This window comes from Oxyura jamaicensis, chromosome 5, assembly GCF_011077185.1.
Source record: "Oxyura jamaicensis isolate SHBP4307 breed ruddy duck chromosome 5, BPBGC_Ojam_1.0, whole genome shotgun sequence".
NCBI classification, from domain to species: domain Eukaryota; kingdom Metazoa; phylum Chordata; class Aves; order Anseriformes; family Anatidae; genus Oxyura; species Oxyura jamaicensis.
In genome coordinates, this window is record NC_048897.1 from 62,396,341 (window position 1) to 62,414,603 (window position 18,263).

The 18,263-nt window shown below is 35.0% G+C and overlaps 1 protein-coding gene across 24 annotated transcripts in view; it reads right to left on the reverse strand.

Annotated features, from left to right (window-relative positions):
• IRAG1 (inositol 1,4,5-triphosphate receptor associated 1) overlaps window positions 1–18,263 on the reverse strand; it is a 98,153-nt gene that overhangs the window by 36,466 nt on the left and 43,424 nt on the right. For 9 of the 24 annotated variants that reach the window (XM_035327828.1, XM_035327826.1, XM_035327850.1 and 6 more), the window contains exon 2: window positions 2,144–2,235. The gene's annotated coding sequence lies outside the window, so the exon portion shown is untranslated. Of the gene's footprint in view, window positions 1–1,054; window positions 1,358–1,686; window positions 1,751–2,143; window positions 2,236–5,100; window positions 5,239–12,046; window positions 12,179–15,735; window positions 15,817–18,263 lie in introns of those variants that run through there. The other 15 variants (XM_035327840.1, XM_035327833.1, XM_035327837.1 and 12 more) reach the window with 10 other exon arrangements.

Genomic DNA, 18,263 nt, shown 5'->3' on the forward strand with positions numbered 1-18,263 from the left:
GGAAACTTCATTTTCTCTTTTGCTAGAAGAATCAGATAAAAGACCACTTCATCTGAAATTTCATGTAGAACTAATCCACTAACATTATTCCATTGAAGTCCCTTGGTAAAGACTGTGGAAAAGATGCGACAGAAATTATGTCATTATGAAGACCAATATAGAGATGACTATTCCCCCCCCCCCCCCCCCATCTCCAAACAGTATATTTATTTCCTGGAACGGGATATGCCAATCACTGTAAGAGCAAGTTTCAAGCTTTTGTAGAACCTGTTACAGGTTAATTTTTAGTTCTACTGCAATAAGTGAAAGCTCAATTTGTATCACAATTTTACCCACCTTTAACTCCATATAAAAGCAAACAAATCCAAGTTTTCCATGAATAAAAATATTTTTTTTTCCCTAATAAACATGTTAAAATCATTTTTAAAGTCCCCAATATCATGGAAAACAGACATTTAAGATGACATTGTAATAAACCCACAGAGATCCAGCAGATAGCAGTTGTGTTAAACCTCTATTTCAGCAGTTAAGTATTTTTGTACCAAACAATAGTCACCAACTATTAAAAACACACAAAGATCAGACAGAGGCACGGCAATGAAAAAATGACATGGACTTGCTCTTCATCTCTGTAACCATATGCTAGCATCCTAACCAATCTATTGTATTTGCAAGAACTCATCCTAACAAAAACAAACAAACAAACAAAAAAGATTAATTTGGCTATTTATCCAAGCTCTGTTAGCATTTGCATTATGAATTTATAATAGTTCTGATAGGCTCAATTCAACAGAATGCTGGGCCTGAATAATCAGGGATGTTTTAAGCCATGGCCGAAAGTGTATTTCCAGAGTCCTGTGCAGAGTTGTATAAGTTTACACATCAAACTGATTCTTTGTCTTACATGAGTTCCTAGTACACTTCAACAAAAACAAAAGTAATGCAAGTCATATTGATACAAGTAAGAGCTATTAAGCACATCAACTTTCAGTTCATTTTTTCAGATTTAAAAAGCAAAGAAAAATTTAAAAGATAAAGAAGTCAACAGGCTTATCTAAAAATAGAAAGGGAAAAATCTCAAGCTGTGTTGTTTTAGAGATGCAGCATAGAAAGTACAGCCAAGTGAGAATGGAGGGTAGAAAGATGAATTCACACCACAGTAACAACCCCCAGATTTGGAGTCAACTGAGTTCAGCCACTTTCTGACACAATTAGAACCTTACTCGGACTTCCTTAAAAAGTTATCTTAAAGAGAGGAAAAAGTTCCAAGTCTTTGTGAGGCTGATAAGTGGGAATATTTGTTCTTCTGAGCTTTTTTTTTCTCGAATACCTCTCCAGAAAACTCTAGTTCTGAGAACTGTAAAATAAAAAGCTTGCATATGTTTATTCATATTCTGAAATTTCTTCAAACAAACAGAGCATCTGCACACCTTGATGGCACTGCTACAGTCTGCTTGGATGCGGAAATAAGGGCTACTACCTTTGCTAGTCACTAACACTACTGCAAGATTCATCTTCTGCTAGGCATTGAACAAGCTCTGTCTGGACTAGCTCTGCCCTATCTAAGTCTGTCATGAGATTACTGCAGTATTTTTATCAGAGTAAATGATTGCAAGAACAACTCCTGAAATTGCAAGACCTTCAAAATTATCTTTTAAAATTGAATACCTGTAGAGATTAACTCACATGTCACAAGAAGAAGAGACATGGGCGAAGTTCTAGAACATGAGTCTGCACAAGCCTTCTGCACCTACAAAATGAGTTTAAAAAGAACAAAATACCTATGCTGTTCACCAGATTCTACTTATTCCCACATTAAGATGAGACAAAGAAAGAAAGGGGGGGGAAGAAAAAAAAAAGAGGAGGCTTCTTAACATTTGTCTGTTATTGTAAACTTACTGCTTAAAATAGTTAGGAAAAAAATGATCCCAAGCTCAAATTTGTAGTCAGATATAGATCAGTGAATGCAGAGAACTTACTTTTACCACTGTGTAGGCTTAGAGTACAATCTCCAGGAAATGGTGATCTGGGAGCTCCATTCCATAAAAGGGAAAAGTATTTAGAGGCCCTTGGCTTTCAGTGTGTTCTCTCTGCAACTCATTTTACCACAGCAGAGAAAGCTAAGTATGATCAGCTAACTTACCCTCTGAGTCACAGCTGAGCACTGTGTTAGCAAAGGCTTAAAGGTGCTTTACTCCATCTCCACTGATAGCTTGGCAGATGACCTCAAATGCTCTGTCACACCACAAAGATATAGGAAAAAAAGAGAGAGAGAGAGAGAGAGAGAGAGAATGGAACAGTTAAGAATGCACTTTTATTAATATTTATTGAGCTTATGCTGCCTCCAATCAAGTGAAACTACTGTCATTTGTCAACAATGGGAGTTATGTACTCATGAATGCAGATGAACCAGACAACTGTGAGCTGCTTTTTGTAGCTTTTCTCTTTGTTGTATTGCAAAGTCGTTGTAAAAAGTTACCATATTAGAAAGGTATATTTTTGCATTCCTTTTATACAGCTGTAAAAGCATACAGAATTAATAGAGCATTTTGAATTATGTTTTGCACCTGTATTCAAATCAAGTGTGAGGAAACCAGCGATTTTTCTTATGTTTGTATCACAGGGGAACCTTCTCAAGCACAAAGCATTGTTACAGCATTTAAGATACACAGTTTGTTGGCATACGTAAGCAGTTTCAGTATTTGAAAACCAAGAAAAAACAATATAACAAGAGATTCAGAATGTCTTAAGATTTTGCACTGGCACTTCAAAATTGTTGTGTAATATGAACATCCACTGGAAAAAAAAAAAAAAAAAAAAGAGCTAAAGTTGACTCATTTACATTTTTATGTGACAAGACATACTACATGGAAATTAGAAGATACTTTTCTTATTATCTACAACATACAAAAAAAATGGCTTTCTACTGCATCTACTTGTTATGTTAAGAAGTTGGTATCTCATAAACTTAATACCTAGTTTGCAACATATTAAGATGCCATTTTAGTCATCGTTTACTAAAACACATGGTCATAGCCCCAGGACTAATATAAGGTATCTCTGTAATGATGGTAGTGATTTGAGTTCTTCCTACAATAATATCCATACAGTTATACAAGGTGCAACCTGGAAGATAAATAAAATAGGGTTTCTGTTTAAAGCCATACAGAATGATACTTCTGTGTATACAAAAATACAAAGTGTATGCAACTACTACATGAATTCAAGGCATCTACTTTCATTTTGAGAAGTACCAAGAAGAATCCTCCAACAACTTAATACAATTTAATTATTCTAGACAATTATAACACTTCTAGATTGCAACCTAAGAGCAAGGGGATAAACATGAATAATTTTGTCACAACAATAAACCTTACAAAATTCAACAAGGCCGAGTGCAAGGTCCTGCACTTAGGTCAGGGCAATCCCAAGCACACATACGGGCTGGGCAGAAAATGTATTGAGAGTGGCCCTGAGGAGAAGGACTTAAGGGTGTTGGTTGATGACAATCTCAAAATGAACCAGCAATGTGCACTTGCAGCCCAGAAAGCCATCCATTCCCTGGCATAAAAATAAGAATTATCTGCAGGTCAAGGGAGGTGATTCTCCCCCTCAACTCTGCTCTTGTGAGATCCCACCTGGAGTGCTGTATTCAGCTCTGGGTCCTCCAGTTTAAGAAGAACACAGAGCTATTATAGCAGGTCCAGAGGAAAACTACAAAAACAGAGAGATGGAGCACCTCTCTTATGACAGGTAAGAGCTAGAGTTGTTCACCCCAGAGAAGAGAAGGCTCCAGGGAGACCTTACAAAAGTCTTCCAGTACCTAATGGGCACCTGCAAGAAAGCTGGAGAGGGACTCTTCATCAGGCAGTGTACTGGCAGGACAAGGGGTAATGGCTTTAAACTAAAAGATGGTAGATCTAGATCAGATATAAGGAAGAAATTCTTCACTGAGAGGGTGGTGAAGCAGTGGAACAGGTTGCCCAGAGAGAAGCTGTGGATGCCCCATCCATGGAAGTGTTCAAGGCCAGGTTGAATGGGGCCCAGGGGAACCTGGTCTGGTGGGAGTTCAAACCTGCCCATGGCATATGGTTGGACCTAGGTGATCTTCTATGTCCCTTCCAACCCAAGACATTCTATGATTCTGTGATAATATAACCAAGAAAGAAACTAATAGAAGTGTAAGAAAAATACAGCAAGCATCTATCTGGTTGTGCATGCAAAATTTTACATCAGCATAACAAGAAACTCAGTAAGTAACTCCAACAGATTAGCATAGTACGTTTTCTGGGAGTTATGTACTTAACTCCACTAGGATCCGTTTTGGTCTCAGTTTTAGGCTTTTCCCTGATACTTTAAAAGACAAACCAATTAGACATTAAGATTTTACATACTGATAATTATTTTTAACATAATTAAACACAAAGTTAAGACTCATTAAAAGATTGCCACTGCATCTGAAAACTGCATTTTTTTGGCTGTGAAATATTATCTGTCAGCTTTGTTTTAGCAACAGTTACATTATTGTTCTTTTGTTAGCAGTCAATGCTTAGGTTTATTTCTCTTGCAAGTACTTTTCTTCAGAAAGTGGAAGATATGAAAATGAGTATCAAGGCACATGGTTCAGTCTTTCAAACACCAGTGAAAACTACCTTTATTTCAATGACCTTACTAAAGGTTTACACTCAAATCCTTATTTAGGAAAAAGATGTCTACAAATGAACCAGGTAGAACTTTTATGATTTTCATCATGGTAGATCATTTACCTCACAGAAATCTGTCTTTCAAAATCATTTAACAGACCTTTGCTACACATGCATAACACAGTGTACATGTATGTCCAGTGCCAGCTTAGACAGTTCTGACTATTTCAAGACCTAACAGATGATATCATCCTGAAAATTTTAGATAGGCCTCCTGCATTTTAAATTTCATCTTATCACTCCCATCAGTATTCGCTTTTTATCATTTCAACAATTCTTTCCCTTGTTTTATGAAAATGGAAAATAAATAAATAAATAAAAACAACCCACCCACACTCTGTAATTTAGAGATATATGTTTCCATGCATTCTGTTAACGTACAAACATACATTTTTACCTCATCCTACTTCTTAGTGACCTCTTTTCTTCTCTTCAGTCATCAGTGGGCTTTCAGCTAGACTGACAAGAACAAGACAACAAACAACAGAGCCCAGGCAGATGGCTTCTAAGAAACCAGCTGGGCTGAACGTTGGGGTACTTTAATATATACATTTGGTGAATAAGATAGCACGTGTGATACTAGGGAAAAAATTAGGTACTGATTTATTCACAGTTAAAGAATTCAGCCTGCAGTAGCAAATCTGGTGATCAGAAGACTGTCAGATTACAAGGCAGAGTTGATATGTTTCTTAACTGCAGATTATTTTTGATAGCCTCGAAAGAAATGCAGTTTACAGGAAGACTGTGAATATGGAGTGGGTGGGTATTTGGCATGGAGAACAAGGATTTCTAAGCATAACAAATAGCATACAAGGAAGTGTGAAGAAGAGTGGGAGAATAGTACATTGTCATTCAGGAGGGTTCAAAAGGAATCCAGAGCTAAGTTTTTCCTCCAGATATTTCCTATCACGTTACAACATAGAAGGTAGTGACCTTAAAATAAGAGGAAATCCAGAAGAACTGAAAATGACACATGACAAAAGATTTTGGTCTCTTCCTCCTCCTAAATAAACCTACTATTTGTAAGAAACATGCTAGTTTGTTTAGGAGGTAGCATCGATCTTGCTCCTGTGGTCCTGAAAGAATTATTTGATGCAGGAACTGTACATTGATAAAGAGTCCAATGGAAATTGTTAATGACAGTTTCTAAATAATACCAACAGGTAATATTACAGACAAACAAAGCTTTGCCTAAATAAGCATCATGAAGTCAATAACAGTCATTTGGATTTCTTTTTCTTATATCGCCTTTCAAAGATGTGGAGAAACCTAGATACATTGCTACTGTTTAGACTGCATGTATTATACATCACATTCTAGTTACACATTTATTTTTGTCTGTGATGTAGGCTGAGTTGGGAACCTGAGCTGAAATTCTCTCTAATTGGCATTTGACTATATTCTTAATTAACGTAAAAAGAAAACAAATTTTCTGGTGTGTGTGTATTTGTTTTCTTCGTCTTCTAAATCTAAAGGTTGTTATATCAAGTAATATGTAAAACTTGTATTTGAAAATATAAGCATTCTGCAAAATATTCTGTTTTCCAGCATAGCTGGATATCTACTTTTTATATTTTGAAGAAAGTTACTGTCAAAGACCTAACTCAGATACATAAGTAAGTTGAAAATAATTAGGGCAGAATACCATTACTTAGTGACACGTGAGTCTTGTTGCTAGTCAAGCAAAACATTTTCCAAATGAAGAAATTTAACAAAATTGTTTCTTTCCCAATTAGAAATAGCAATCCCAGGAGACATACTTCGTTGAACAAACTAACAATAAATAGGGCTCTTAAAAGGCAATAGCAGTCTTTCAAGCAAGGAGATTATACTAAAGTTCTCCATCTTGCAAAGATAAGTGGCAAAGCAGCAAAAAAAAAGTATTTTATTTTAAGCATATTATTTATGTTTCCTGCACGAAATCAGATTCCCAGTTGCTTACTGTGATACACAAATACTATTGTTTGCAGTTGCAAAAAATCAACATATCCAAAAGAGCATGGATATGTTTCTTTCTTGCTTATGAGAAAAAAAAATAATGAAACCATTTTTGGAGAGTTTTTTAAAACATTGCTTTACACCAGGAAAGAAGTAACTATAGTATCATCTTATTCAAAGCAGCTGTCTTTCGCAGACTAGGTGGTGTTTACTTGACCACGCTTATACATTACTGTGGTCAGACTGGAGGATCAATTTCCAGACTCAAAGAATTCTCCTTGAAGCAGTCTTGACACTAAGCAACTAGACTAAGTTACTTTGGACTTTGTCCAATGGGAAGTTGAAAACTTCCAAAGGCAAGCTGCAGAATTTCTGAGACCTGATCCAGTGTTTAATTATCTCCCCAGTGATTCCTCCCTCTCTCCTTATGTACAATTGGAACTTCCCTTGTCATACTTCATTACCATTGCTTCTTATTCTCCTGCTATGCACCTCAGTAAAGTTTGTGAGTCCATGTTTTCATTAACATCTTACATACTGCAAGACTGCTATTAGACCCTGCTTAAGTAGTTTCTTTTTCAGGCTAAGCAACACCAGTTGGTTCCCTAAGATTCCCCTCACAGGATGTGTACCTACTGACTATTTTAGTGGCTCTCCCTAATTATGCTCAAGTTTAACAACATCCTGGGGGTGTCAAAATAAGTTGTGGTAAAATAAATCTGTTGGGAGTGTGTTCCTGTTTGACATCCATGTCTAACAAAAAGAACAGACCCTCAAGCACCTTCACCTGTAGTGCCAGGCAGAGTATGAACTATATTATTTGAACCCAGTCACTGATCCAGTCACTTTTTCCACTCATTCAACAGCACAGTCATCTATACTGTAACATCTCAAACTGGATGATGTATATTAGGTCAGAAAAACAAAACAAAAACCCCACCCCTTCACTCCTACATAAGATCTAGAAGGCTGAATAAGCAATAACATGCCAGTTCTGTGATGCAGACTGTCAGTTGCTCTTGCTGGGAACATGAACAGTTTGAAAGCTAACAGCTATGCTAATTTCTTATATAAATATCAAGCTTCAGAAACAGGACATAGTAAAAAAAAAAAAAAAATGTTGAACAAAGCATGATAATTCATCTCAGGATTATCCAAAGAAGGAAAAAAATCAATGCAAAGCCCATGCCAAAAGTCCTATTCTTGCTCAAAGGACCTATTGAAGCAATACAAGGTTTTGCAAGCATATTTTGCAGAAGACGTTTTGTTTATAGTGCTGAATCATCCACTGTTTTCTGTGGGTCGTGTTATTGTTACTGAAAATATTCTGGGACCATAATAAAAATATGCTGAAAAGTACCTTTCAGTTGTATTCATACAGCTTTGTTTTCACACTATGAAGTTCTTACATATCTTTTATTTATTTAACTTTGGTTTTAAAAGGTGTGCTGTGAAGAGGACTGTTCAACTTATGTACCACGTGAAGTCAGACTTTCAGTAGTTTAGACAAGGTTTTTTTTTTTTTTAAAAAAAAAAAAAAAACACTGAGATTTAAAAACAAAGACTCACCATACCTAAAGTGAGAAAGGCCACCCTGATACTGCTAAATTTAGCAAAGAAATTCAGCGTGCATTTTACTGACTAAATTAGCTATAGACTGAATGAATCTCAGATGAGGAACTTATTCATAGCTGTTCCATCAAGTATTCCCTCTTCAGCTAATTATGCTAAATTGTAAGTTATGAACTTATGGGTGAAACCAATGAAGAGTATTTGATTAATAATTTAAAGGCTGCACAGGTATTCCATCAGACAGAATGATGTGGTAATTGAGACTGAGGTAAAATACATTATCCAAACTCCACACATCATGCAGAAGTACTGTTACCATAGAAACTGTTCCATTAGGGATGCTGTTGACACAGTTGTTCTTATGTCTTATAAAATATTCCTTTGCATTCTTCAGGACGATATTTCATAATGCAGCCACAGCAGTGATGTAAACCTCAGTTGTAAATAAAATTTGGTGAGCTTTTAGAGACGATCTTTCCTGCAAGCAACCTACATTATGACTTTCTGTTCTTTGGAGCATGTTCTGATTCAGATCAGAAATCTGAAAAAACTCCCAATGCAAACATGTCCTTGAAATAAGGATTCAACTGCCCTGCATCTTTTAATTTGAACTTTTGATAGTTGTAATGCCACTATGATGCATCTCTCTAACTACAAAGGTACTTCAACAGATAACTTGAAAGAAGTAGAATTCTGCCTACTTGTCCCCAGTCTGAAATTATCAATGTTCCAGGAGGGAGACCTAATCTCAGGAAGCAGTTGCAAGGCTCTCTCAGGTCATTTCTGGCTTGAGGAATAAAGTGCTCTGATTCTCTCCTGCTCTTAGATGTCAAATTCATCTCCTTGGCCTGAACTATCATAGGAGGGTCAAGAAACAGAAAGTCTACCAGAGGGACACTTTCCAGTGGCTGCAGTCTAGCAGCCACAGCCAAAATTGCAGAAGAAAAAATTTGCCATTGCTTTATTGTTATTTGCAAATGAAGTAGCTTCAGGAGGGAAAAACAAACAAACAAACAAAACACACTAAGCTCTTCATTTTAATGTGGGGAAACGTGGAGAAAGCATGTATCAGTTCTGAAAAAACGAAGATGACAGTTGCTGACTTGATGTAAGGATGATCAGAGAAACGACAGCTGTCCATGAGAAAGGAAAAGCAAGCTCATATTTCCTGTGTTTTCAAAGCTCTGCTCTTAGGTTTTATCAGAATTCAAAACAAGGGAAGACAGATCGTTACTAATACAAAAGTAAGAGATTCTTGACTTGCCTTTCCCCTATACGGATCATATAAAGTCCTTGTCTACAGAATTCCAGGATCAGGAAAACACTGTAATGCAAAAAAAGCCATGACAATCAAGGCTTTATTTTGCGGGTGTCCTCAAAAATAGAGGACTCCTATCGACTATCCATTGCAATAGCAACTCAATCTTCCTATATTGCTTTTCTCTCAAGATACTATTTGGACTCTAAGAATTTAACCACCTACTGCTGCTTTCCTCACTTTGAGGAAACACAGAAGTACACCAAACATGGACTATGTTGAAATCAGCATTTTCAGATGTGCAACATCAAAGTTAAGCTCCTAAAATGAGATTTAAACAAACCAAGTATGTAATTCCTCCTACTTTTAAATCCATCTCAGCAGGATTTACAGGTACCCACATGGAAGGAAGTGATGCCCATTTTGGCTGTTGGCTGAAGTTTTATATTCAGGAGCATTATAATTTGCAGAAATTTGGAAAAAACCTTGATTGCTTTGTATATGCTGAAAAGCCTGGTAGAAAAAACACAACTTTTTCTTGTACTTAGAATGCTACCGAACACAAAACTCTAAGGCTGTAAGAACAGATTGTTTGCTAACCTTATTCTTGCAGTTTTCAAAGATTATTCTCCAAAAAAACAGAACTAGGAAAGCTAGAAAAGATCAAAGCTATCAGAACAAGAAAGGAATTTTTATGATTGACTGGCATGCACTGTAACAAAAAGCCACATTTTTATGGGTCATTATACAGTTCAGAGCAAAGCTTTGAGCTAAACAATAGCTCTGCTCTTCTGAAATAGCATGAACTGAATGCAGCAAAATGTTCATTTCCAATTTGTCAAAAACTTTCCCTGATAAAATTATTCAGCCAACAGCATTCCTTTACTGATTACATTCAGGAGTAGGTCCAAAAACCATGTACCGGGTTTATGCATAATCTCATCTCATCAACATCTAAAAAAACCCACACTCATTTATTATTATTATTATTATTATTATTATTATTATTAAATAAGTGTTGGGCACAGGAAGCCCCTAGTGAAGAGATGAGCTTAAACCAGAGAATTACTTCTGCAGGGAGAGTGACAGACTTCTGGACTTACATATATAATATATATAATATATATATGTATATATATATACGTATATATATATATATTAAATTTTGGCCTCAAAACCTAAGATGAAAAATGGGGGAAGCGAGAAGGGGATAAAAGGAGCAGAGTTACTTATGGAAGAGACTTGAAAAAGAAAGCAGAACATATCTTGTATCAAGATTTGCCATTGAAATATAAGATACCACTCTAGTTGTCCTCTGTGTCTCTTCCAAAGCGTACTACCTCTACAGTAAGATAAGTAGATAAGGTATGTATTTGCTTCTTGGTCTTCTCTGTTCACAACCTGCAGTGTAGCTCAAGCTGGGGTTCCATGACATTTCCCGATCCATTGTAGCTGTTAGAAGTTTGATAACTTCTGGTAGAGGCTCAGAGTGGCAATATGGGGGAAAAGCAATAATCACATCTTGATATTGATCTAAACTTAACAGAACCAGTCACTCTTAGTGCTGGCTCAGCTATGCTCAAATTTAGTATTTCTATTGTCACTACCGTCTTAAACTGTGATAGATATCCAATTATAATTTTATATACAATCAGAATAAACTAAATATATTATTTACCTGATTATAGATAACTCATAAGTCTACAGTCTGTATACATTAACATTTACTGTCTTCCTTTTTTTTTTTTTTTTTTTTTTTTTCTCTCTTTTCTTACTAAATAAGCTAAACATTGAAAGTTATGCTGAGGTAATGGAATTAGGGCTACTTTATATCTTAACCTTATAACAGTTGTAGAATGTTACAAAAAGATTCAATCATCTAATACATTATGAAACAAAAAATATAGAACAAGGGAAAAATGGCTATTTAGAAAATGTGCTTTAAAAGGATATAACAAGTCATTGCAGTTTAACAGTACCATAGAACTGTATCACTATTAAATTTAAAACAGAAGAAATGCTGAAATACCATTGCTTCAAAAGCTATGTTATTAAACAAATTTTTAGTGTTTTAGAAAGCCTGTGAACAGCATTCCAGCAAAGACGGAAACAGGACACTGCACATTAACTACCTGAGGTACTGGAGGGGAAATAAAAATCTTAAAGAGACTGAGATGAAAACAAACAGAATAAACAAGAAAGGATGCTCATTCTGTCCAAACACCTCCTTCAATATCTTGAGATTGACCTTGAAATGCTTTAGTATTCTGCCAGAATGAAACATATCTCATTTGAGGACTGATTGCTTTTAATTTTATTATCATCTAAGACCGGTTCTAGTTGCTTATTTTAATTTCTTCTGTAGGACAGTTATGATCTTCACATAAGATGTTATTATTGAATAGATGTAGCTATAAGAATGATATAGACAGGCCTGTACAGGATTCCAGACTTTGCCGTTTCATTAAATTTCTTTACAGAAGACAACAAGCATTTTAACACAGGCTATACGTATTTTCGAAGAGAAGTTTTTGAAAACATTCTTTACCAGATAACTGAAGGAAAGAAAACTCACAGGACAAGAGAAAAAGACCTCTCAGATTAAGGAAGAAGTTAATGGGTAGGAATTACAGGTCTGTCTTTCTGCTGCAGAGAGGACACTCCCATAGGGATTGTGGTGTTCAACATTGTCATGAAGGATCTGGAAAAGAAGGCATGTACAACAACTGATGAAAAGTGAGATGGGATAATCAGATCTAAAGCCAGCCAAGGTAAGTAATAAGATAGCAAGTAACTAAAAATTATAAAATGGACACCACTGAAAAAATGTAAATCAACACATATGGAAAAAAATAAAATAAACTTAGCTAAATCAGAACCCATTGTTACGTTTTACTAGTCAGAAAAAGATCTGAGTCATTTTGAGTACTTCTCTGAAAATAGCATTCAGCATCAGCCAAAAACACAAAAATGTTAAGAATTAGTAGGAAAGAATTGAGAACAAAATAGAATATGATTGTACTAAGTCCAAATCTTCAAGTTGTAGTCACATCTCAAAAAGAATGCAGAAATAATACAAAGGGTACATAGAGAAAAGAACAACAGAAATTGCAAATGGTTTCTATGCAAAAATAGTCTTGAGCTCTTCAACCTGAAAAATGGATACTACTGAGTATATAGAGGTCAGATTAAAAAAAAAAAAAAAAAAAAAAAGTCATGAACCTACTGGAAAAGACAACCAATTAATTATTTGCTCACAATTCCTCACAGTACAAGAAGAGGATGCCCGAAGCAGAAACCAAGACAAAAGAAACACTTTCATATAGTGAATAATTATATAATTGAATTTGTTACCCCAGGAAGTTGTAAAAAGAAGCGCATGTGAGTGAGTTCAAAAAAGGATTACGTGCATTCAGAGGAGAGGTAATAGCAGTGGTTATACAGCCTCTGGACCCAAAGAGCTCTAACTTTTGTAGATGGGTATTAAAGATGCTTTCAACCACGATGGATTACGTGAATGGTTTGTGTGACCTTGATATCCAGTTCTAAATGGTGCGTTCCAGAGAATGGTAGAAGCAGGTTCAATTTTTGAAATGAACTGGTATTTAGAAAGTCAACAAAGGATAATTATCTTTATACCCGTTGTGAGTATTTAGCACTGCTGAAGGAAGGGATATTACAGCAGAGAGAATAAAATATGGAAAAAGTGTTCTTCATTCTCCCATTGCACACACATACTAAGACCACAGCCAGGACTAAAATCCTGTTGCCATAGGATAGCATTGTGCTAAATTCCTAAGTTGCCTTCTTGAAGAAATAAACACATCTCAGAAGAATGTTTGGCATCTCCCTGCTTTTTCACATTTTAGGTTATTGAATATGAACAAACTGTAAATGTTTTAAAGAGGGTATTTGGGTGGCTGGTCACTGAACATATTTTCAGTTTTATTAAAACAATTAAGGATCATCATACAAGTAGTAATGAACTTTGCAGGAGAAAAGAGAGATCCAGCACTTTTCAAACTCCACACCATCTTAATGCACATAAGCATATGCACACACACGATAGATGACATTCCCAATTTTATAGCTGTATAAAGCAAATTCCATTTTACTGTGGTACTGTTTAATAGAAAACATAGGTGAGAACCAGTAAAAATCATCTTCCCACCTGTCTCCCTCCAGCAGATCAAGAAACAGACTTGTAGAAAGGTCTTTACACACACACGTACAGAGGATTATTACACAGTTTTCTTTCTTCCTTCTTCTTATCTCCGCCTACCATTTATATATATATATATATATTTAAACTTTTCCATTGCCTTACCTATCAGATATATTGCACAGTACTGCCTACACTTCTGCTCCAAATGCCTCACATATGGCTGAGTCAGAAAAAACATGATTTTGTTTTTGTCCAATCATCTGTACAAACTGAAAGGAATAAATCAACTATTTGAGACACAGGCTGAAAATAGCTCTTCCCTTTATCTAATATTTATTTCTAGTTCAGCCAGTATAAGTCAGGTCTTAGTTGTCAGTGAAATGTTAAAAAAAAAAAAAAAAAAAAAAAAGTTGCTCTCAGATATGATGGACAACCTTTCTTCCTGAGGCATTCAAATTTTGCAAAAAATAATTAGAATGACTACATGGTATCAGTCACATGATTTCACAACTTCAAAAGCTATTTCACGCTAAGTAATATTTTCCTGGCAAGTAATATTTTCCTTAGTAAGCTGAACTTATATGAGAAATTACACAATGTGATTGCTTTAACAATGGAAAGATAATATATATTATTATAACTCCTCATGCACTATTGCTATATTCTACTTCATATGCTAACTGTACATAGACTGCTAACAATCCTTGCACAAGATGAAAGCCAAACTGTACTTAATTCTTGTCTGTAAGCACCCTACTTTCTTTTCCACTAATGAAAAACACTATCAAAGCTTCCACTCAGTACAGAAATGCTCCAAAGAGACAAACCGTACATTTTGTTTATCTTGAATCTTTGAAGTTTTCTTTGCACCGGATTGCTGCAACACAAAGATAAATACTGTGCCCTTCACCTTAGTGGTTACATCTTGTCCTCCTGTTGTAAAGGCTGCAGGGCAGACTAAGCAATCAAAGCTCACTAACATCAAATCTTGGTAGTACAGACCATCAAAGGAACATGATAATAGTCAGGGAACTCTTCTTTTTCGATACCTACTACGCTTCATTCACGGTCTCTCAATATCTACTTGACAATTACCTTCACTCCAAGGACAGCTACTAAGAAATCAGCAAGCATCTGTCTTTTGGAATTGTCTCTCAACATAAACATGTACATTAAGGGACTTAAAGTTATTTGTCATTCCTAAAAGAAAGTCAAAAACCTTACTCACTGACATCGCAAGAGATTTTCTTGGCTACCCAGAATTTTGCCAATAGGAAATTTTTGGGGAAAAAAAAGACAAATGTCAACTCTTGATACTAGACTAGCGAGGAGTTGCAATACCATCTCCTTTTCAGCCTCATATTTTTAAGAGAAACACCATGTTTTCCTAGAAATTCATATAATTTTCCAGACTTATACTGTAAACTTCAGCTCTGTTGTCTAGTATATCCCTCGTTATCCTGCATTTTCTCAAGCTACATGTCAAAGTGCATAATGGTAGCTGTATCTGAAACAGCTCATGAAGTCAAGTAGTAAAATTTTGTTTTGAGAAAGTAACCAAGCAAAAGTTTGAAATCCTGATGATAAAGGTTTTTAAGTTTATCTCGGAAGAGGAGAAGAAGTATAATAATTGACAAGCGTCATTAGAATGCCATGCCAAATTGATTTGGACAGGAATACGCTCTTCTAGTTCATTACCTCTTCAGTTGAGGCATGTTAGACACAGATTAAATCATACCCCAATTGCTCACAAACTATAAAGTTCTCAGTACTGAGAATTTGTCCCACCAATCTGTAGCAATCCTAACATAATATTGATAAGTGATCTAAGATCAGGGATATTGATTTTTTTTTTTTTTGCACACATTCTCAAAAGGGAAACTGCAAACAAATGACTAAGGAAAGAAAATGGCCTTATGTCACTAAATAATTTAAAATTATTTGCCTCCATTATAAAATTTTGCCAGGTTTCCTTTCTCTGGTTGTCAAGAGGAATTACATTAAGAATAATTCCATTTAAAGTACATTATATTTTATTTTTTATACTAAATTCAAGCAACAGTTTTATTGTAAAGAAAATATAAGTAAATTCAATCTACCTTGTACAATTGTTTCCATAGTCACTTTTACAGGCATGCTTCTTATTTAAATTACTTAATTTCAGTTCTTGTCTTTGGCCCAGAAAGCAATTGTTATGAAATGTTTATCATCTTTATCATGCATGTATATCAAGCTCAAAGCTTCTGTGAATCAAACACAATGTGTTAGCATCAAGCATTTAGAAGGATATGTTTTCTTCCAGTTAAAATTATTGGAATTGAGAACCTCATTAAACAAGTATCCACATACATTTGCTACAAAGTAGGAACAAAACATAACTTGATCATTCTATCATTATGATGGCTACTTGAAGGAAAAAGGCATTTGTAACTTCTTAAGTCTTAATTCCCTTCATTAGTCATCTCTTATTCAAATCTCCAGTCATCCAGGCTTCAGTCATTAGGAAACCATCTTCCCAACAGCTTTGCCTCACAAATTGAAAGAAACGAGAAAGCTAGAACAAATAGAATTACTAGCTTTTATATAAATGCTTCAGGACAATATGCTTCACTAATCTTTTTTCATATCTTTGCTTTATTTCTTCTTTATAATATGCAACTGTGAGCTGGCAATGCTTGCCATGCTAGCTTAAGAAACAAGATGCAATGCTTTTATACACTTAAAAATATCTAAATTTAAATGAAGACCAATTGCACTATTTGATCTGTGTAAATAAGATGATGTCAAATTGTGCTGAATGTGTTTCTAAGCCATGTAAAGATTTTTTCCAACACAAACTTTTGTTGTTGTTGTTAATGTTTCTTAGTTAGAACAATGTTTATTTTAATTTCCATGGTGCTTAATGGCAACCCGACAAATTCATTTTCTAAGTGTTCCCTCCAAGTGTTTTCTGTTTTTAACCCTCTTGCAGAGAAAATGTTTTTTTGTTTGTTTTTGTTGTTGTTGATGATGTTGTTGTTGTTTTTCTCCAGAACAAAGAGGATAAAGTTACTAACTGAACATGACATTCCTGTGTTTTTGTCAAAGGAAATATTTACATTCAAAGCCACAGCCAGCTATTCTGTTTTCCTCCAAACTTATTAGCCAGTTAACTCAGATAAATGATTAAATGATTTTTGGAAGAAACAACAATGGCATCTAGAAAGAATATAAACAGGGGAACTACATTTCCCCCCACACACAGAAAAATCCCATAAAAATCAATTTGCTAACCTTAGTGAGTGGTACCACATTTTTTAAATTATTTTTTATCACTCATATGAAAGGAAAACACTTAAATTCTAAATGCATGTAAGCTTGCTTTTGAACTAAGTTGAAGTAAAACACAAATTTCAATCACATAGCTTGTTTTATTTACAACCCTAAGTGAACAATGTTCTGCAGAACCCTGTGAATGTTCAATTACAGAGTAACCACTTACATAGTAGTAGTGTTTTTAATATTAAAACTATATTTTCTCCCTAATTTTTGCAGCAAGGTGGAATAACGGCAGTTTCAGTTAGCTCATTCATCAGGTTCATACCTGGCCTTCACTTGCATTCCTACAACTATGCCAAGACAAAATCAAGCATCAGTAAGTTCCTCAGGCATCAGTAAATTCCACAGGTTTTTTCTAGTCAATTTACTGTGCAAAGGTATGCAGAAATGATTTAATTGACTTCTGAGAAGCTACACAGCTGTAACCTTTACTCTGTAGGGTTAATATTCCTTAAGGAGGTCTGTATATTGAAAACATGTTGAGCATGTTTTACATTGATGTAGTACATTACTTAATCTTTGTAATTGAATGAAACATAGAAATGCCACCAATCATTATTTCAAAGCACAAACACAACAGAAAATATTAGAACTGTATGTTTAAAGCAGCTAGGGATGCAATAGTTTGGTTTGGAAGTGATCAAGAAATGTGATTCTTCACTGTATATGTCCCTGTACTTCATTCACTATATCCTGCAAATGTTTCGGTAACACTTTTTTATTTTTAATTTTTTATTTTATTTTATAAGACCACCTAATTAAGAACCTCAGAACATGGAAAGTACTAGCAACATAACCATATTGATAAACACTTATTTGGAAAAGCTGAAGAATTAAGATTTATCATTGTGAACGAGAAATGATCATTTTACAAATTAGTTGGGTGAAATTGGCCGTATCTTACTTGTTCAACTGCACTGATTATTAGACATTGGTATTATGCAATGCAGCTTTAGGATAGGTCCTAATCGTTAAAGTGTACTAAAATTAAAGTCAAAATATTATCTAATAGTACCTTTCTGGTCTTGTGCTCTTCTGAAGTAAATCTCACTTTTGTCAGATATATAAAACTTATTGTACTTTTCAGTTATTAAGAATACACAGTCCCAGAGAGAGTTTTAAGAGCTCACTTCCATTCCTGAACATCCAACAATGAATTCCCACTGAGTTTAGCGCTCCTGAGTTTGGTGGTTACAGACAAAAACATAGCTTTTAATTGCTAGTTAAGCAATTCAACAATGATTTTTTTGTTTGTTTTCTAGTTCATTAATTTTGATGTCAGATCTGGACTAAAAAGTATTAACATTGT